This window comes from Canis lupus, chromosome 15 (assembly GCF_048164855.1).
Source record: "Canis lupus baileyi chromosome 15, mCanLup2.hap1, whole genome shotgun sequence".
Lineage (NCBI taxonomy): Eukaryota > Metazoa > Chordata > Mammalia > Carnivora > Canidae > Canis > Canis lupus.
Genome location: NC_132852.1, coordinates 28,781,436 through 28,803,432, shown reverse-complemented (window position 1 = coordinate 28,803,432; position 21,997 = coordinate 28,781,436). Strand labels below are relative to the sequence as shown.

The 21,997-nt window shown below is 39.7% G+C and overlaps 1 long non-coding RNA gene across 14 annotated transcripts in view; it reads right to left on the bottom strand.

The window, feature by feature from the left end:
* Window positions 1–947: 947 nt before the first annotated feature.
* The window catches only part of LOC140604801 (uncharacterized), a 119,827-nt gene continuing 98,777 nt past the window's right edge, over window positions 948–21,997 (bottom strand). For all 14 annotated transcript variants that reach the window (XR_012007607.1, XR_012007608.1, XR_012007604.1 and 11 more), the window contains one exon: window positions 948–2,002. This is a non-coding gene — a long non-coding RNA (uncharacterized lncRNA). The remainder of the gene's footprint in view (window positions 2,003–21,997) is intronic.

Below are 21,997 nucleotides of genomic sequence, written 5' to 3'. Positions count from 1 at the left end.
GACTCACTGACAAGGAGAGTTTAAGGCAGAAGGAAAGGAAGCATGAGAGGATTACCCAGTGGACATACAAAGAGGAGAACTGCAAAGAATACACTGTTTAAAAATGAACACTGGGGAATCCCTGGGTGGCGCAGCGGTTTGGCGCCTGCCTTTGGCCCAGGGCGTGATCCTGGAGACCTGGGATCGAATCCCACGTCGGGCTCCCTGCATGGAGCCTGCTTCTCCCTCTGCCTGTGTCTCTGCCTCTCTGTCTCTCTCTCTCTCTCTCTGTGTGACTATCATGAATAAATAAATAAAATCTTTAAAAAATAAAAAAATAAAAAATAAAAATGAACACTAAAATAAAAATAATGGCAGAGAAATGCGGTGAGTTTGAGGATTTGGGAGCTGACTACAACAAAAATAGGACCACAAGATGCAGTGCTGCACAACACAACAAGCTTTATTAGTTAGTTCTTGGACCAGATAATAGGAGAGGGAAAGTTTCTCTCAGCAGGAAACCTTCCAAAGTCAGTGGAGTGGGGTCAATTCCCAGAAAGGGAAGAGGGTAACAGAAACGCCAAGAGAGGGGGGAATCCAAGAGGGGCAGATGTGATTAAGTGATGCCACCCAGCAGCAAGGTGGGAGGTCTCTGGGTTACAAGAGCTCAATAGGGCATCAGCAGTTTGGCCTCTTTTAAAACTGGTTAGTCTTTTCTTTTTTTTTTTTTTCTTTAATTTTTATTTATCTATGAGAGAGAGAGAGAGAGAGGCAGAGACACAGGCAGAGGGAGAAGCAGGCTCCATGCACCGGGAGCCCGACGTGGGATTCGATCCCGGGTCTCCAGGATCACGCCCTGGGCCAAAGGCAGGCGCTAAACCGCTGCGCCACCCAGGGATCCCAACGGTTAGTCTTTTCTATGGCTAGCAGACTCAGTGTAGTTTTACAGGATGTACAAAGTTGGCAGGTTGTAAATGGCTGAAAATATGCTTATTTATTTGGGCTACATTTAAAGCATTTAGATACATAAAAATTTTGAGTTGGCTTTAAATTAATAGTTCAAACCCACTGTGAAGAAGCAAACTATATGGGGGCCAATACACAAGAGCCATCATGGACTCATTTCTAAAGAACAAATATTCCCTCAGAGTCTTGCATTATCAAACCTTAAGTATAATATAGTACTCAATAAACTAAAATTGAAAGAAATGCACTGTACTCAAATATGAGAAAAATACATTATCATAGAATAGAAAAACTTTACCACAAAATAGCTTTTTATATTCCTAAGTAATTTGATATACATCAAATTAGTTTTTACCTCTCTGCATTTTAAACCATAGCATTTGTTTATACATCCACATCCCCTACTGGCCTGTAAGCCACTGAAAAGCAGCAACCATTTATAGCTCACCTCAGTACAGTAAGTATCCAAAACAAATTTCTGGCACATAATGTATACCCTATCAATATTTTTGAATGGTGGACAAGAAATGTAAAGAATAGAATTATAACATTCCAAGTCCACAAAAGAACCAAGAGTAATTCTATTATATGCCATATTTCTTTCAAGGCTGTATACTCATTGTTTGGCTTTACTGTCCTAAAACATAAAAACACCAGTCTTTTCCTACATGTCAAATATTTTAATCAACTATCAACTCAAACTTAGGAAACTAAGTTTGAAATAAACTATCAACTCAAAATTAGAAATTTATAAAGGTCAGGGATTCCAGTTTCAGCTAACTTGCCCCTCAACGTGTCTGGGTTTCAATTTGGCTTCTGTATAATTTTTTTTGTTTTTTTTCTTTCAGAAGTGCAAGATATCAAGTCATGATACAACAGCATCCAATGGCAGAAAAGAAAAGTGGAATTTCTCCATGGATCTCTTTCTTTGTCAGGAAGAAATCTCTCTCCCAGAAGACTTGAGCAGATGCCCCACCTTAGGTCTCCGTGTATAGATCCTGGTGCTGTATCACCCTTCAAACCAATCACCAGCAAAATGAAACTGGCTTCTTGGGTTCTAAAAAAAAAAAAGAGGAGGGCAGGATTAGTGGTTCCAATTCCACTGAGATGGAATAAGAACATTCCACCCTATCTCACAAATTATAATAAAGATCCTTGGGCAGGATACATAAGCAAGCATCCTGGGACTATGACGACTAAATAATAGCAGGAATATTTAGGAGGGAATCAACTCCTGAAGGTGAATCCAGATGGCAGCAAATTTCCTGGCTTTTTTAAAATTTATTTGAGACAGAGAGAGAGGCAGAGACACAGGCAGAGGGGAAGCAGGCTCCTCACAGGGCGCCCAAGGCGGACTCAATCTCAGGACGGGATCACGCCCTGAGCCAAAGGCAGATGCTCAACCACTGAGCCACCCAGGTGTCTCTTTTTTTTTCCCCCTGGTTTTTTCTAATCCATATCCCCCAGCTCAGACTCTAGGGCAACCTGAATCCACTACCTGCACAGCAAGTGTGAAAGAAAAAGCTCCAAGAGAAACTCTCTCTCTCTGACTAGAAGACTGAGGACTGCCTCTGGGATAATATGAGAATACCCAATTTTTTCCTCTTTTTATTCTGCCTGCCCTGAATTAAAGCAAGCCCCAGTCCGGAAGCCACATTCTCGTACAGACTGGCCATGGCAGCAATGATGTCTGAAAGAAAATACTTCCCTTAGACCAGGAGAACAGGGATAAGGGGGTCCTGTGGTCCCACGTTTTCTTCTAAAAGTTTATAGTTTTAAGTTTTACTTTTAGATCTACGATCCACTTGACTTAATTCTGGTGTAAAATTTCCTTTTCTTGCATATGAATGACAAATGGTTCCAACACTATTTGTTCAAAAGACCATCCTTTCTCCACTGAATCACTTTTACACTTTCACCAAAATCAAATGGCCATATTTGTGTAGGTATGTTTCCAGGTCTCTAGTCTGTTTCATTATTTATGTGTCTATCCCTTCACCAATACCATGTCATATTTTTATTATTATTCGCTTTATAAGAAGTCTTAAAATCTGGTCATGAGATTTCTCTAATTTTTAGCTATTCCACATCCACTGCCTTTGCATAAGAATCAGCTTGTCTACATTTACACACACACACACACACACAAAGTCTTTCTAGGATTGATTGGTATTTCATTAAATCTACAGATCATTTGAGGGAGAAAGGACATCTTTCTATGTTGAGTCTTTCGATGATGGGTCACAGTATTCCTATTAAGGTTTTCTTTGATTTCTTCCATCAGTGTTTTATTGGCTTCAACAATAGCTTTTATACATGTTTTCTTAGATTTACACCTAAGTATTTCATTTTTTGGAGCTTTAGTAAGAGATACCATTTTTATTTCTTTTTGGTTTTTTCTTCCAAATTTTTATTTAAATCCAGCTAGTTAATACACAATGAAATATTAGTTTTGGGTGTGATTAGTGATTCATCGTCTACACACATCTGGTGCTCATAACAAGTGCCCTCCTTAATACCCATCACCTGTTTAACCCATTCCCCCCCAACACTGCCCACTCCTCTCCAGGAACACTCAGTTTCATTTTCTATACTTGAGTGTTTCTTGGTTTGCCCCCCTCTCTCTCTTTTTTTCCCCTTTGCTTATTTGTTTTATTTCTTAAATTCCACATATGAGTGCAATCACATGGTATTTGTCTTTCTCTGACTGACTTATTTCACTTAGCATAATACTCTCTAGCTCCATCCACATCTTGGCAAATGACAAGATTTCATTCATTTTATGGCTGAATAATATTCCATTGTGTGTGTATACACCAAAATTTTTTTATTCATTCATCAATCAATAGACATTTGGGCTCTTTGAATAACTTGGCTATTGTTGATAATGCTGCTATAAAGATCAGGGTGCATATATTCCTTCGAATTAGTATTTTTATATCCTTTGGGTAAATACCTAGTAGTACAGTTGCTCAATTTTAGGGTAGTTCTATTTTTAACTCTTTGAGGAAACTCCATACTGTTTTCACAATGGCTGTACCAGTTTGCATTCACACCAAGAGAGTTCCCCCTTTCTCTGCATCCTTGCCAACACCTTTTGTTTCCTGTATTGTTAATTTGAGCCATTCTGACTTGTGTGAAGTGATATATTATTATAGTTTTGATTTGTAATTTCCCTGATGATGAATGATGTTGAGCATCTTTTCATGTGTTTGTTAGCCATCTGGATGTCTTCTTTGGAAAAATGTCTATTCATATCTTCCACCCATTTTTAATTGGATTATTTGTTTTTCGGTTGTTAAATTCTTTATAGATTTTGGATACCAACCCTTTATTAGATATGTCACTTGGAAATATCTTCTCCCACTCCGTAGGCTGCCTTTTAGTTTTGTTGATTGTTTCCTTTGCTGTGCAGAAGCTTTTTATTTTGATGTAGTCCCAATAGTTCATTTTTGCTTTTGTTTCCCTTGCCTCAGGAGACATATCTAGTAAGAAGTTGCTAAAGCCAATATCAAACAGATTACTGCCTGTGTTCCCCTCTAGGATTTTAATGGTTTCCTGTCTCACATTTAGGCCTTTAATTCATTTTGAATTTATTTTTGTGTATGATGTAAGAAAGTGGTACAGTTTTATTCTTTTGCATGTTGCTGTCCAGTTTTCCCAACATAATTGTTGAAGAGACTGTCTTTTTTCCATTGGATAATCTTTCCTGCTTTGTCAGAGATTAATTGACCATACAATTGTGGGTTTATTTCTGGGCTTTCTATTCTGTTCCATTGATCTGTGTCTGTTTTTGTGCCAGTACATACTGTCTTGAAGGTGATATCATTTTTAAACTATGGTTCCTAATTAATTGCTGCTAGTGTACAGAAATATAGTTAATTTTTGTATGTTGACTTTGTATCCTGCAATTTTTATAAACTTATTAGTTCTAGAAGCCTTTTTGCAAATTCCTTTAGATTTTATAAATAAGCATGTTATCTGCAAACAGGGACAAGATTTCTTTCTTCCTTCAGTCTATATAACTTTTATTTCTTTAAAAGAATTGCTTTATAATAATACTGGCTATGACATCTAGTACTATGAATTACAGGAGTGGTGAGACTGACATTTTTGCTTTGTTCTTGATTTTACAGATTAAGAATTCAGTCTTTCATCATCAAGAATGTTAGCTATAGGCTTTTTATACAAGCATTTTTACCTGTTACTAGCTTGCTGAGACTTTATCAAGAACAGATGAATTTTGTCAAATATTTTTTCTGCATCTATGGATATAATCATTGTGTTCTTCTTTAAATCACTAATATAGTGATTTAAAGTTGCATAGATTGATCTTTTTTTTCAGTATTGAACCAGTATTGCATGCCCAGGATAAACCCCAATTGATTATCCAGTATCATTGTTTTAAATATTGCACATTCCATTTGCTAATATTTTGGTGAGGGTAATTACATCTATTCTCATGAGGGTTTTAGTATAAAGCTCTTTTCTTGTAATATCTTTGTTTGGATTTGATATTAAGGTAATGAAGGACCCATAAAAATGAGTTGTATGTAATTGTTGAAATGGTTGGATTCAGGTCTACCATCTTGCAAACAATTTTAATCTGTTCCATCTGTTCTTTAGTTTCTCTCTCCTTTTTAGCTTTATCTTTTATTAATTAAGTATATTTTATTATTCCATTTATCCCCATTATTTTTGAGGGATTGTCCTAAGTTTTAGAATAAATATCTTTCTAAGATTTTTTTATTTGAGAGACAGAGAGTATGAGTGGTGAGGAGAATCAGCAGGAAGAGAGAGACTCTCAAGCAGACTCCTCACAGAGCACAGAGTTCAACACGGGGCTCGATCTCACAACCCTGATCATGACCTAAGCCAAAACCAAGATTCAGATGCTCAACCAACAAGCCACCCAGGTGCCCCTAAAATATACATCTTTAATTAATAAGACTCTACCTTGAAATAATACCATTTCCTGCATAGTATAAGAACATTATAATACTATAGTCCCATCCTTTTCACTATTTGTGCTATTGCTATTGTACCTTCTACACTTAAATATGCTATAATCACAGAGAACATTGTCACTATTTTTGCCTCAGACAAATTATCTTTCAGAACAAGGTTTTATCCACCTCAGCAACATTAACATCTCAGGCTGGATAATTGTTGCGTGAGGCTTTCCTGTGTGCTATAGAATATTTAGCAGTATTCCTGACCTCTACTCACTAAGTAGCAGTAGCACCACCCCAGTGTCACAACCAAAAATGTCTCCAGGTATTGCCAGTCTCTGAGGGAAAAAAAGGAAGAGGATTCCTCCCAATTGAAAACCACTGTGTTAGAGCAATTTTTAAATTTTTAAATAATAAATTTAAGTTTATCATCATTACTTCCACTTTCAATACTCATTTCTTAGCATAAGTCCAAGTTGCAGTCCTCTCTCATACTCTTTCTGCATAAAGAATATCTGTTACTACTTCTTATAGTGTAGGTCATCTGGAAATGAATTTCCTCTTGTCTGAAAAAGAAACTTTGTTTTTCCTTTATTTTTTGAAATACATTTTCAGGGGTACAGAATTAAGAACTTTTTTCAACACTTTAAAGATTTCCTCCATTATTTTCTGGCTAGCATAGTTGCTAACAAAAAGTTCACTGTAATTCTTTGTTCTTTATATCTTTGTTCTTCTGTATGTGATGTTCCTGAGACTCTTGGATCTGTGGTTTGGTTTCTATCATTCATTTTGGAAAATTCTCAGCCATTATTTCTTCAGCCATTTTTTTCTGGCCTATCTCTCTTTTCTCCTTCTTATGTGGATTCCAATTCCACATATGTTAGAATACTTGATATTGTCCAACAGCTCTTTGATGCAACAGGAAAAATTGTGATGTTCCAGATACAAATTATATAGCCCTCTCCCCAACACACACACACATTCACTTAGGTAAATTCTTTCACATTATAAGAAATATTAGTTACTTAGAAATACAAAGTAAGAGAAGAGCATGATTTTGAGGAAGGAAGGACTTCTCTCTTTATGTCATTGGATTAGAGCCAGAAAATATTAAAAGGAAAGAGTTCAGGTAAGGAGCCCAGGATGAGTAAAGCTTTAGGGTAGTCAATATTTTAATTTTTAGAAAGCAGAGCCTGAAAAAAGAATTGAAAGGCTGATCCTTTAGTTGGGAAATGAAAAACCAGAATAGTGAGAGCAAGAGGAGAAAAAGCAGTACACTGGTGAGGCAGCAGTCATGTTTGCCCAACACACTGAACTTCTCAAGAAAATACACAAACAGAAATGTCATCCTAGAGCAATCCTTAGAGGAAAGGAGGCAGGGAGAAATCCTATCTCCCATTTCTTTCTGTTCAAGTTTACATGCCGGAAGCTGACTACCCTCTTCACACACACTTCTGGGTTATGTCATCCAATCCTCCAGAGCCTCTTTAAAAACCAGGTCCCACACTCCAGAATGTATCTTCCATTCACATCTAGAAGTAGACAGGCTACTTAGCACAGGTGAGACACCAAACCATAAAGAGAAAGGAGGATGGGAGGCAATCTGAAAAGTGGACAAGGTTTATATCTAATAGGGTCTATCTGCTTGATACTTGCATTGGCTCCAGATAGAGGGTATCCAATTCCTGGCTTGACAGACCTATTTGGTTACTATTGTATTCTCCTTACCTTTCAATACAAGCTAGCCCTTCCAAATAATATTCCCCCAACCCCGGACCCTACCATGAGGTTGCCTTGTGCCAGCCTCCAGCTATAAACAACATATCACCAGTTACTTTCCTCTTCAAGGCACTAAAAGTTTTTTCCTCTAGCCAAACAAAGTTTCTAGGAGTAAAAGCTCCTGTGTTCAGGCCAGACAAAAGAACCCAAATTCTTTTTTTTTAATATTTTATTTATTTATTTATTCATGAGAGATACAGAGAGAGAGGCAGAGACACAGGCAGAGGGAGAAGCAGACTTTCTGTGGTGAACCCAATGTGGGACTCGATCACAGGATTCCAGGATCCTGACCTGAGCCAAAGGCAGATGCTCAATCACTGAGCCACCTAGGAGTCCCTCAAATTCATATTCTAAATATTCAGATTATATATTTAATTTGACAAACATTCATTGAGCATCTACTCTATGCCAGGAACTACTCTGCATTCTAAAGAATGCAAAAGAAACAGATTTATCTTTCTCATTTCTGCTGCTTCCATTTGGTCTATTTCACCACTTCTTAGCAGACCCAAAAGAGGGGGAAATGAAAAAGATTTATTTCAGAGCAATAAGACAGCTTCTAAGAGAGTACTGAAAAAAGGTTGCAACTTTTGGTTAAAATGAGTGTCTTATTATCGTTATTTCATTGACCCCCATCTCCCTTCACCAATGGGTAATTGAAAGTAAACTGCTATACATTGATAGGAAATTATTTGTGTTAATGATCTAAAGACACTTCATCTTCACTTCAGTGTAGAAATGACTTCAGATCTAGGACTGAAGAAGAAAATAATCTTTTGAATTACCTTTAGAGAAAGAAGGGTTTAAAATACAGCTGGTTATTATTTGTTCATCCACATTACTTGCCCTAATGGAGTAATTATCAAACTACTTAGAAGAGTGAGCTATATAGTTATTTCCCAGAGTTCCTAGCTATGGAAAATATAACCCAATGCTGAAAGGGTTGTTTTACTTGATTTTGACCAAGTCACATGTACAAAGCATGTCTTGATTGTTTTAAGCCTGGTTGTCTAAATTCCTTTCAGTCAGAGATCCAAATAACAACAGTGATTCACTTGTAAAAGTGCTTTGAAGTACAGGAGCTTGAAAGCAGTGAGACCAGATGTCAAATTAGGATAGCAGGTGGCTCACAGTTCCTGACTTTCCTGCTTACAAGTTGCTGAAGAAAGTTTAAAAAAATAAAAGTCACTAAATCACAACAGCATTGGAAGCTAAGAATATCAAACAATATTCTGAGAAAGAATTATGTGTGGACTTCTAAGTGAGCAGAGACCAGCAAAACAAATAGTCATCTTGGTGGCTAATGATGAATAATGTGAATATTTAAAAATTTAGAGACCACAAATCTTCCACTAGGTAAATGACTTATTGCCTTTACTATGAGCAGGTCAAATTTCCACAAGACTCACTAGGGGTAACGAACTATCAGTTGAGATTCTAAAACTATAGAATTAAAAAGGAATTTTTTACCAGCTCTCTGGCCAATGGAAAAAATTGAGAAGCACAATCTGTGGCTCACCTGTCCTATGCCACTAGAAACTAAGGAGGCTAGTTGCATGGTCTATAGGCAACCTCTTCATGGGGTAAGTAGGGACCAGTCTTACGGAACTGGTTAGACTTACATATCAGAATCCAGCATTTGGGTGAGCACATTTTTTACTTAATAACATCTGGCATTGGTGGGTTGTCAATATTCTAAATCCTCTCTTCCTCTATAATCTATTTCTCAGATGCAGCTAAGAGAATGCCATGCTACCCAAAGGTGACAAGAACTAGACCCTTCTGGAAATAAGAAAGAGAAGGTCCTGCTCCATCAGAGTACCAACCTTTTCCAGGGACTGGGGGCTTTAGGTAAAGGAACATTAAAGTTCTGAAGAAGATGTATGTCACCTCTTACAAGGCCCACAGGGGCATGCTCTTTGAGACATACAAAGAGCAAAACCAGTGATAAGGAGACTTCGCGAGTGTGCTGGTCTGAAGACATACAGAAATGAGAGGAAAGCTTGGAGCTGGGAAATGCAAGGTCATGACAAATGTGGGGTACTTTGCCACCTATGAGAGAGTTAAAATCTGTATTGCTGGAAAGAGCCCACAATTAATTGAAGACTGGGAATATGGGAACACAGGAGTTAATAGAGTTGGGGAAAAAATGAGTAGGGAAGTTGTAAATATATGAGGTGGTCAATAGTAGAAGGAAGAGTTCCTCAGAAAAGTCCTTATGTTTGTAGTTGCCTATCACGAATTCCAAGAGAGAAGGCAATTTGTACGGCAGGTGAATAAATGTTTTTCCAACACATGGAAATATTAGTATCACAGTTAACCTATTGATGGAAGAGTTCTCTCTATGAAGTTTAAAGGAGGTAGAACCAGAACAACATGGATTGCCTAGTAATGCTAGCCAAACCGATACCTTAAATTTTCTTTTTCTTTTTTGGTTGGCTCTTTTTTCTGCCCATTCCCTTCTCCAGACAATAGGAAGTCTTGGCTATGGTTTCTGACTGGTAACAGTAGAAAGGTTCCAAATCAGTAGTTCCCAACTTTGTTGTTTTTGTGGCACATTTTTTGAATTAGATCATTTTGGCATTTAAAAAACACCAACACTAAGAAGCCAGGAATAATTATAACATAAATACTACTAGAGAATAATATCTCATACTCTTTGAAAGCATCTAGTTAGTGCACTGTTCACATGGTCACACTTCAGTACTAGGTTACTTTTTAAAAATAATCCTCTTTACAGCCAGGACCACACTGTCAGAAGGCAAAGTCCTCACATGTTCCACTAAATGCCTACTCCTACTCTGACATCAACCTGACAAGGGGCTAACATCCATGCCCCTAACTTCCAGCATGTAGCCCTATTCAAAAGCCCAGTATATGATCTGTTTAGCTCAGTGATTCACCCAATGAACAGCATCCTTTCAAGATATATCTGCAGTTGTAGCCGAAATAAGTCAATGGCTCATAATGTAACAGTTAATGCAGCACATGACTTGAGAATCTCCATCCTAAATTCACGTATTGACTTGCTCAAGCAGAAAAAGATAAAGAACTAAGCAGAAAAGAAAGAGGCTTGAGATGGTCAACAGAGATCAAGAGCCCTAGGCATTAAGGAGAAATGTTCATTCACTTGATGTACCTCCTAAAGGATTCATCTTTCTATGGTATTGGCCTGGAATCAGAAGAGGACTGCTCCAGACATGGCCATAAGACCAGACAAAATAGGGCCCCAGCTCCATGTAGCCTAGCCTAGGGCCAAGATTCTCAATAGGTATTAAAATCTAAAGCTTTAGAGTAATAATAGGGAGAGTTTCCCATGAGAACCTGCAAGAATACTAGGTAGAGGCTGATTGAGGATGATGGGATCCAGGATCCAAGCCAATCCTCCATATTTCTACCTTGTGGAAACAATTAGTATAATGTGGAAAAATTGCCAATTTAAATCTTCTGTGACAAAATGCATGGTTTACATGCTTAATAATTTCCTATGTCCATATATACATTTTTTAACCATAATCACAGCATCTAGAAGCCCTCAAAACCAAGGCTTTGTCATGAAGCAGCAGTGAAAGGAAGGATGTACTAAATTCATCTAATGTAGGTAGAACTAAAAATACAGTATTTCTTTCTTGACTTGGTAACAAGAAAAAGTTTTTTAATGCATTTAAAAATTAGTAGTTAATAACTGAAAAGATTAAAAGCAAATACATATCTTCCAAATAATACAATACATAAATGCAGATAATATATGATGCAGACAGTCAAAAACATTACACAGTGAGAAAGCAAAAAGTAGTTTTTAAGAGAAGGGGAAAGAGTCACTAAAGTAAAACATTAGGACAAAAAGGTATAGGATGACTCAAAGTTTGTTCTTAAAAATGTTATTTATGGATGTATATATTTATATAAACATACGTATTCAGAAGAAAATAAACCAACTATTAGTCTCTAGTTGTTGGGACTATAAGTTTTATTTTCTTTCATTTTCCTATTGTCTACTATAAGCATGCATTGCATTTATAATTCAAAAAATTATCGTGGAATTTTTTTAATGATAATGGTTATAAGGTGGTATTCCCAGGATTGGGTGAGGGGGTACTCAGCTATGTGGTAGACTAGAATGAAGACTGACTTGGTGTTACAGATTGAGTATTTTTATCTCCCCCAGATCCATATGCTGAAGCCCTCGCCCCCATGGGTGTGGTAGTGTGTAAAGGTAGAGCCTCTGGGAGGTAAATAATTAGGTCTAGGTGAGGTCATGAGGGTGGAGCCCCCATGATGGGATTAGTGTGATTCTCTGGGGAGGAGGAGACCCGGGCCCTCTCTCTCTGCCAGGTGAGGACACAGCAATAAGGAGTCTGTAAGACAGGAGAGGGCCCTCACTGGAACCTGACTGTGCTGCTGTCCTGATCTCAGTCTTCCCAGCCTCCAGAACCATGAGAAATAAATACCTGTGCTTAAGTCACCCAAGCAGTGGAATCTTAGTATAGCAGCCTGAGCTAAGACACTTGGCACTAGACAATCTGATACAGCGTTCAAATCGCTGCTAACGAGCTGCATGACCTGCAGGTTTCACTTCCTCTGAAAAATGCAGCACTGGACTCCCTGGTCTCTAAGCTCAGCCTGTCTCAACAGCTGAACTTTACGTTCTCCTGAAGCAAATGTGGTAAATGGTGTCCAGGGCCACGCTGTGAAGTAGATGAACCTGGTCTTCCAGAATGGCATCTGCCAGAACCACAGGCTAGAATCCTCTCCCGTGAGGAGGGCTAGTCCTCTCCTCTTTGGTGCTAGGCCAGCCGGAGGCAGAGCCACTGACAGGGAGCAATCAGAGGTGCGCCTACTGACGTTCACAATGTAGCTTAATGAGGAGACGGAGCTTCGTTCTCAAATGAAGACAGGGCACTATTTTAACAAGAATAGAGCTGTGTACCTAAAACTACACAAAACTTACTACAAAATGGCAAGTCATAGATGGAATAAAGCATCCTTGCAGTATGATTATAATGCAATGAAACAGTTTTTGAGTAATTCAGCCCTTGGACCTGAAGAGAGCTGAGTGGTCCTTCCTCTGGGGCCCTCCATACAATCCAAACTCCAGAACACTGGGTCATTGTTCTAAGCTTTGTTTGGTTTGGTTTAGTCTTCTAAGAAAAACTTTTTGGAAGTTTGGTAACTTGCAGAGCAAAAGGACTTACAGGAGAGGGACATGGGACAAGCTGAAGGAGGTCTGGCAGGCCAGAAGAGGGTGGCTGACAGCTGGTAACTGTGTGCTAGGGGTGGGGATGTACAAGGGAGCAAAGAAAAGGCAGGCTCCACCCCAGGGAAATGAGAAAAAGTGGTGCTCCGAATCACCCTGAAGTGGGTGTTGTGTTTCCAACATAAGAAGTTTGCTCCCTTCCATTTGCTCCACAAGTGTGTTATCTGAAGGCTGCCTAGAACTATCTGGAAGCCCTTTATCAGAAAAGTGACACGTGAAGGCAGGAAGTTGTGCCCTGATCCTTGAGGTACCTGAGTCAGTCCATCCCAGATTGAGAATCTGGTCACCTCCAAGGATCACAGGCTAGGCCCAGCTCTCCTCGGCTCTGACCCAGCAGATCTGGGACCACTTCCACCCTCAGGCAGTAGTAGGGCTGGTCTAGAGCCACCCACCTGGCCCAGGTGGGACCATGGTTCAGGCCTTGGGCTGATCTTGACTTGTAACTTTGAAACATTTAGACATATGGGGAATGAGACTGCACTTAGAGTCTTGCCCGCAGGCCCCACAAATCAGTGGACCTGATTTTATGTACAGCTTATATAGAAACAAGTCTAATGTCTTTGTAATTGCATCACAAGGGCTCTGCAGTGTGGTGATAAGAGTTTGTGCTTTATAAGCCTACAAGCTCCATCTTAAATCACACCCCTGGGAAAGTGTCTGCTCCCCACAATTACAAGACCCCAATGCCAGGGTGACACACCTCAGCGCATGTTCTGGGACAGTGTCCTTCCAAGATCTACGTCACTGAAGAAGAGCAGCCTGGGGGAGTTTCTTTCCTCCATTTTTTTCTCCAGCCTGTGATTAAGTATTCTCTGTCAATCTATCCTCATATTTATCTCATGGATATATAGTTCCTTTTGGCAAAGGAGCCTTTAAAAGCACCCATAGAAAAAATAAAATAAAATAAAAGCCCCAATAAAAGAGAACTTGCTAGAGTTGGATGGCTATTTCTTTATGGCTTTACACCGAATTATGCATTATCTGGGCTTCTAAATTAGGATTAGTATGACGGCCCCTGTGCTGAGAGGCAGGTGGTCCTTGTGCTGGTATTGGCCATGTGACCTTGTGCTGGCTGAGTGATCTGTACTGCTACTTACTCAAACTTTCCTGGCCTCAGTTTTCTCTTCAAATAATACTACGTTCTCTGACTGCATCAAAAGGCAGAAATGGGAGCTAAATAATGTAATGAAAGTAAGAGTATTAAATTTAATATAAAGTACTTAAATACTTGTGAAGCCTTATTATTATTACTATATACACCAGTGCTGTCCAAAAGAACTTTGTCTCTATACGTGCCGTCCAATAGAAGCCACTAGCCACAGGGTATTGGAATATTTGAAACGTGTCTAGTACAAAGGAGGAACTGAATTTTTAATTTTCTCTACTTTTACTCAACTTTAAGTTAAATTTAAATAGCCACATATAGCTAGTGGGTAGTGCAGACACAGACTGTAGTGGAATCTATTATCTGGATCCTCTCAGCATCTATTTCATATTTCTCTAGTGACAGTATTATGACGGTACTATGTATCAACCTGACTGGATTAAGGGATGTCCAGATAGCTGATTAAACAGTATTATTGAGTGTATCTGTGGAGGATGTTTCTGGAAGAGCATTGGAACTGGTGAACTGCGTAAGCAGAAGACCCATACCAGTGTAGGTGGGCACCACCTAATCCATTGAAGTCCCAAACAGGATAAAAAGGAAGGGTGAATTTGCTCTCTCTGCTTGAGCTGTCCTTCCATCTTCTCTTGCCTTCAGACATCATTGTTCCTGGTTCTCAGGCCTTCAGATCAAACCTGGACTCATACTATCAGCCCCCTAATTATCCCCCTAATTACATTGCTAGTTATTCTTGTTCTTTAGCTTACAGACAGCAGATTGTGGAACTGCTTGACCTCCATAACCAGGAACCAATTCATAGAATAAATCTCCTCCTACAGATCTACATATCTCTAACTGTGTCTATCCTACTGGCTCTGTTTCTTTAGAGAACACTAAGTGTCCAGGTATCCTTTGCACAGATTACCGTTCATTCACTGGGTGTGGTCAATCATCCTGTCTTGCTCTAGACAACTGCACATGGCCCAAATGAAGCCAGAGATCATCTGTCAGGACTCAGAATTTTGAGGGAAGTTTTGCAAATATGGAGAGAAAAACAAAAGGGATTAGAGTTGATTCAACCGAGTAGAACTGGTACCTCTGAGACCCTTAATTCACTCCTACTACCTTGTTTTCCTGGACTTCCCACTGCCTCCAAAGGACAATTCTTCAACTACTGCTTCTCTGTGGGCCACCCCAGATTGTGCCAATTAAGTTAGCTCCCATTGCTTACAACCTAACCAATATGTATGACAACATAATTTTGAAGTATTGATTTCTTTTTTTTTTAAGATTTTATTTATTTATTTATTCATGAGAGACACACAGAGAGAGGCAGAGACACAGGCAGAGGGAGAAGAGGCTCCATGCAGGGAGCCCGATGTGGGACTTGATCCCAGGACTCCAGGATCACACCCTGGGCTGAAGGCAGGCACTCAACCGCTGAGCCACCCAGGCTTCCCTGAAGTATTGATTTCTAAGCAAATATCAGGCGAATTCAAAGAGCATGTTTCATAGCTCTTGCAAGATTCTTTGAAGGTGAGGAATCTCTAGATTTATTCCACTGCATCCAAATAACTATTTAAGATGTTTGTTTTGACTTTTAATATGAAAAATGCCTCTTAGAGTAAAAATGTATAGAGAAGATGGTAGGAAAAATCTACACCCAGGTATCTTTGGGTCTTCTATCCAGGCAAGAAGCAGGTGTGCATCAAGCCCTGTATATAATGTTCCCTCAAGGAGAGGGGTGTAAAGAGGCCAAGACAGGAGGTGCTAACAAATGGGGCCATGTCCACATTATCATTTGTCATTTCCCTGTGAGGGCCAATGATTTCCTGCCCCTTTCCTCCCTTTCCTTCTTTAATCCCATCATATCTTTGTTCAAAACCTTCCAATAGCATCCCATCATACTCAGAGTAAAAATGTAAATTTTTAAAAAGGCATAGAAGGCCCTATGAGTTTGACCTGGCTTACCATATATATTCCAAGATTCCTCTCTGACTCCAGCCCCTTTTATTCTGACCCTCGCTCAGCTACTTCAGCCACATGCACCTCCTTTGCTACCCATCTAACATGATGGTAGGATCTCAGGATATGCCACCCCCAGAATATGCTGCACTGGCATATTGAGCTGTAGGCACCTGAAAAACAGTAAGTGCAGGAAGAGACTTTCTCTGAGCTTGGCTTCCAAAAGGAACTCACTTAGCAAAAATCATCTCCTGAGGAGTCTCATCACAGGTGAGGAGACTACACGTCAACACTACACCTAGATAAGTTTTGTCACAAACTCATACCTCCCACCTATTTTCTTCCAGGACCCCATTCATTTTCCTAAATATCACTGACTCTCCCCTAAAAGATCTATATTCTCTCCCATCCCCTTCCCTATTAAAATGATATTTAAGCCTGAATTCTCAAGTCACCTCTTTGTTTACTCATTTTTCCTGGGTTCTGCTTGTTTTTCTCTTGCTAATCTGTTTTATGATAGACGTTTCAGCCAAGAACTCAGAAGGGTAGTGGGAAAATTATTTCCCCCTCCCCCCAAAGGCATGTTCCTGCCTCAGGGACTTGTATCTGCTGCTCCTCTACCTGGAATGTTTCCCCCTAGATACCTTCAGGGCTCCCTCGCCCACTTAGGTCACCTTCTTGGTGAGCCCACCTTGCCCAGCCTTTTTAAAATAGGAACCCTTCCCCAGGCCCATACCTCCTAGTCCCCCTCTGTGCTATATTGTTCTCCATAGTACTCACGATCATCAAGCACACTGTAAACTTATGCATCCTATGAGCAGTCTCCCTGCCATTAGAATAGAAACTTCATGAAGGCATAGAAGTTTGTGATGTTTACACATTGCAACTCAGAGCAGTGCCTAGAACATAATAAATGCTCAATAAATATATTTGGAATGAACAAATCTTTTCAACCTATAGCAATACACTTTCTGTTCTTATTTTCCTCTTTCTCTATTTCTTCTGTTCAACAACTTCTGTCTGGGGCAGCCCGGGTGGCTCAGCAATTTAGTGCTGACTTCAACCCAGAGCATGATCCTGGAAACCCGGGATCGACTCCCATGTCAGGCTCCCTGCATAGAGCCTGCTTCTCCCTCTGCTTGTGTCTCTGCCTCTCTCTCTCTCTTTCTCATGAATAAATAAAATCTTTAAAAAAAAAAACGAAACTTCTGTCCAATCAACTGATCACCCTGTTTTAAACTGCTTTAGTTGGGATCCCTGGGTGGCGCAGCAGTTTAGCGCCTGCCTTTGGCCCAGGGCACGATCCTGGAGACCCAGGATCGAATCCCACGTCGGGCTCCCGGTGCATGGAGCCTGCTTCTCCCTCTGCCTGTCTCTCTCTCTCTCTCTGTGTGTGACTATCATAAATAAATAAATAAACTGCTTTAGTCTACATTAAAATAAAATACCTTTATGTTGTTTAACATAATAAATATTTCTTGATTTCCCTACTATTTAATAATAGTATTAGGTCCTTTTCTAGGGACAAAGCTGTAGCAGCCACAGTTAGTGCCTCAGCCCGTAACCAATGTATCAGCCCATAGTTAGTGCCTTGACCCAGACGAGTTCAGCTGCAGATGTGGGCCAATGATTCCTCACCTGCTGACAGCTTCCAATCTCTATTTAGCTCCTGGGTCTCCTCAGCCAAAGGGCTTTCTCTGACTTCAAGAGAACCTACCCTAATCCACTCAACCAGAAGTGTGGGATCATCATGGCTGGAAGCAACCTTCACCCAACGGTAGGCTGAAATGAATAGATCAATGTTCCAGGCTCCAATTCAAGGGACACACAATTTGAGGGCCCCAGAGGGACTGAGACCCAACTACCTACAGTAGAAATACACCTATTACTATGCCTTTAATGGACTGTCTGTCTTTTCTACCTCACTCTGTCATTTCCTCACTTGTGTTTTTTGAGTTCATCTTCAAACTCAACTACCTGCACATAAGACCTGGTCTTAGGCTCTCAGGAGTAGAGAAGGGGAAGGTAAAACCTGGTCATTTGCTGTCTTCAGTTAAACTAGAAGATCCATAGGTCCTAAGAAGTACCAAGGCCCCTTTTGCTAAGCAGGAGACTCATGTTTCCTGCACTAGAAAGCCGCTTAGGACTTGAGAAGCAGCTGAACATCAGTCCTGGGGCGGTTTCCTGGGTAGTCCTGCAGCAAATTTGCCAAACACTTACTGTATTTATCGTTTTAGCTGAATGGAAAATTCTAGGCCAGAGAGAAGAATTCAAAGTACCTAATTGTAGCTATTCTTAGCAAATGCTATGGCTCCAGACATGCCTGACATCCCACCATGGCCTTCTCCTCCTCCTCCTTCACACTGTCAGTTTCTCCTTTGCTTGTTCTCACACTTTCATTCTTCCCTTAGAAAAGTAGGGTCAGGAGCGATGCACAGACTGAGAATATTTCCTTAACTTCTCATGGCTGCAGAGGAGAATGATCCCCAAAAGCATCGGTGGCTTGATCATGATTTATGCCTGAGGTGGACCGCATGTCAGCTTAGCAAAGAGAACAACAACAAAATCATTCAAAGCACATCCAAGTAGAATTTGCCAGAAATGACATAACACTGGATGACGTCAAGCCCAGCACCCATAAGTGCAGTGGCTTCCATCTACAAAATGCAGCTAAGACTGATCAATCATCCTACCACAGATCATAAATCCAAATTGTAATTAACATGCAAAAGAGAAGAAGCTATCTTACCAGTAATCTCAACAAAAAACTGCTTTTACTTAGGGTTTATTCTTTTATCTTTTTTGGTCCACTGCCATTCTGAGTAGATAAAAACATAGGTTTGAGTTGTGCTTTTTGGTTTGTTTCGGGTACTTTGACATTTGCTTTTTTTCTCTTTATTTTTTAGCTTCATCCAGTACAACTTGGAGGTAAAAAGGGGGAGAGTTAAAAGGCTCAATGCATCAGAAATCCAAGATCTGACTCAAAAAAGTCATTCTGATGAGTAGTTTTCAAACAATGGTCCAGGAGTCCTAGGGCTCTGACAAGGCATCTCATGGCCACTGCGAACCAGGAAGGAAAGGATCTGGACCCCCTGCCTGCTCTACCAGACCATTTCTATTTGATGCATCAGAACTCTGGAAAGAGTTTGGATTCTGTTTGAGAAAGAAAAAAAAATCCCACTGCTAACATTAAATTTGAAAAAGTTATCTTATATTTTTATACCACCCTTATATTTTCATTGAGTGATAATTAAGGAAAAATTGCTTCTCCGTTTGCTGTACTGGGGAATCTAAGCTTTTCAAATGTATCCTGGTTTGCTAAGAAAAGTACGCATTTTTGGCAGTTTTCATTGTTTGCTAGTTAGTTGGCTTTCCTTATGAAGATATCTCCTCTTCCCGTTTTCAGGAAATTCTCCCACTCCATTGCACGCAGAATTAGTTGGTAGGACAAAGTGCCCTGATTTCCTCAATGAAAGCTAAAGGAAGGAATCTTCCTTCTTCCCCCACCCCTGGTGACCACATGTGACATGGGTTCACCCAGTTAGGTGCAGAGATAGTTTCTGTTGCTCACAATCAAGAACCAAGCTGAAGCATTCTAGGTATAAAAATAAAGACACTTATGTTTGGTTTTCCCTATTATAAAAACTTAATTTAGATGACAATATTATATAGTATTTATAACATATAATATAATCAACCAATAACCATATGTTTCATTCTTGCTAAATTTAATTATAAATACTAAACCTGTAAGTCATGCTTCATGGTCAATAGGCTTTGTTTCTGAAATGCATGAGAGAGACAATTTTGTAGAATTTATAGGAAGAAACTTTGGATGCAAAGTAAATAGCTGCTTAACTTCTTCAGTGCAATAACCTTCCACTAGGAATTTTGAATCTGTATAACTCTCCTGAAGTTTCTAAAATTTACTTGTAACAATATGACCATAAAATTCCCCAAATGCTCCTATCTTGACAAAAGTACAATGAATGACAAATGTTTTTGACTAGAAACAACTTAGCCATGGCATTTCCAGTGATAAGCTTGTGAGAAAAATTAATAGCAGAGATACGAGTGATATATATTAGTTAGGATAGGCTATATCACACTAATGTAACAAACAAAACCCAAAACCTCAGTGGCCTAACACAACATGTATTTATTTCTTACTCATGCAGTTCTGAAGTAGGATGGGTAACTCTCCAAAGCAGCTGTCTCTGTCTTTCTGTCTGCCCTTCAAGAAACACCCTTCTCATTACTGCTTGTCAAGTCCTTGTGGCCAAGCAGCACCATGTTATCCAAAATTCTTATAAGTCTCCTCAGTCATTTTTTTAAGTCTTTAAATAAGAGGCTGAGCAGCATGAATACCAGCTGCTGCAGTGCTATTGTTTTATATTATTTATGAGTGCTATTATTATTATGAAAATTTATAGCAATCATTAGGCAACAGCCACTCTGACACGCTCAGCCAGCAATCTGTCACTCTTCTCCTTGGTTGAAGGGAGTAGAAAGGATGTGAGCAGTTACAGAATATCCAAAGCTCTGGGTCGTCTGGTAAGGATGACGCAATCCTCCTCCCAGAGAGCTGATGAGCCCTTGATAATGGAGAATGAGAGAGCACGAGTACATGTGTGTGCACAGAGAGAGAGAAACAGGAACTAATGAAGGAGATCTGGCACCCTGTCAGAATTCTAGAAGCCAAAACATCAAAGATGAAAGGGAGCCAGATACAGCAGAGCCAGGGTCGTTGCAGAGAGGTTCGTTGCACCTTGAGCAGCCATAAAGGGTGCCTTCGTTCACAATAAACAGCAAAAATAGACATCCCAGAAAGGTTCTTTTTTCAAGGCCAGAAGCAACTCCAGCTCCTTGATCCTGATTTAGCATTCACAGTACAACACCCATGCTTGCCCTGTGACTCATAAACTAATAAAAGGAAGACCTCATCTGGTCAAGAACATAACTGCATAAAGCTGAAAGCCATCCATGTCAGACACCGTAATTAACTTCGCAGGTTAATTTTAATGACTGTCACTTTATGGGAAACATTCTTTAGGAATACAAATGCTCTAATCTTACCTGAATCACTTACATCTTCCTCTTATCCCAAATGCCATGAATAAAAAATACAGAAGTTAATTGCCATCCTGGGGTTGCAACAACACTGATATCGATATTAGTACAACCCCTTACATTTGAAGAGTGATTTTTCATCTTTTTCAAAGCGCTTATAATCCATTATCTCATTTGATCTTTATGAGAACTCCCTACAATAGGACATTACATTTCATTTTCAGGACCACGAGCTAGCTCCCTGAGAAATAAGGATAATGTCTTATGTAGGCTACAAATCTCTAGCCCCAGCACAGTGGCTGGCACAAAGTAAGCACTCAAAAAATATTGATGGAAAGAATTAATAAATAAATAAATGAATTGTGAAAGTTATTTCTATTTGAATAACGAGTTAACTAAAGTCCACAGAAAGTGTTACTTGCTTAGGATCATAATGCTATTTGGTGGCAGCACCCAGGTACTGTGCCTCCTAGCTTTGTGTTGTCACTATTGCAAATCTAAGTGTAGAAATAGTGCTTTTTATATATGACTTCAAATAAGAACACCTGATCCAAAGTACATACAGCAGAGACAAACTAATCTCCTAATGTAAAACATCATTCTATTTTGTTAGCCCTATTTCCCATCAGCTGATATGAGCTAAGCTAACCATAAGCTAACTTTACTTTTCATAGTTGAAACCAACATTTTATTTTTTTTAAATTTTTATTTCTTTATGATAGGCACACAGTGAGAGAGAGAGGCAGAGATATAGGCAGACGGAGAAGTGGGCTCCATGCACTGGGAGCCCGACGTGGGACTCGATCCCGTGTCTCCAGGATCGCGCCCTGGGCCAAAGGCAGGTGTCAAACCGCTGCACCACCCAGGGATCCCCGAAACCAACATTTTAATATGCCCATAGGAAACTGATGAACAAACAGCCAT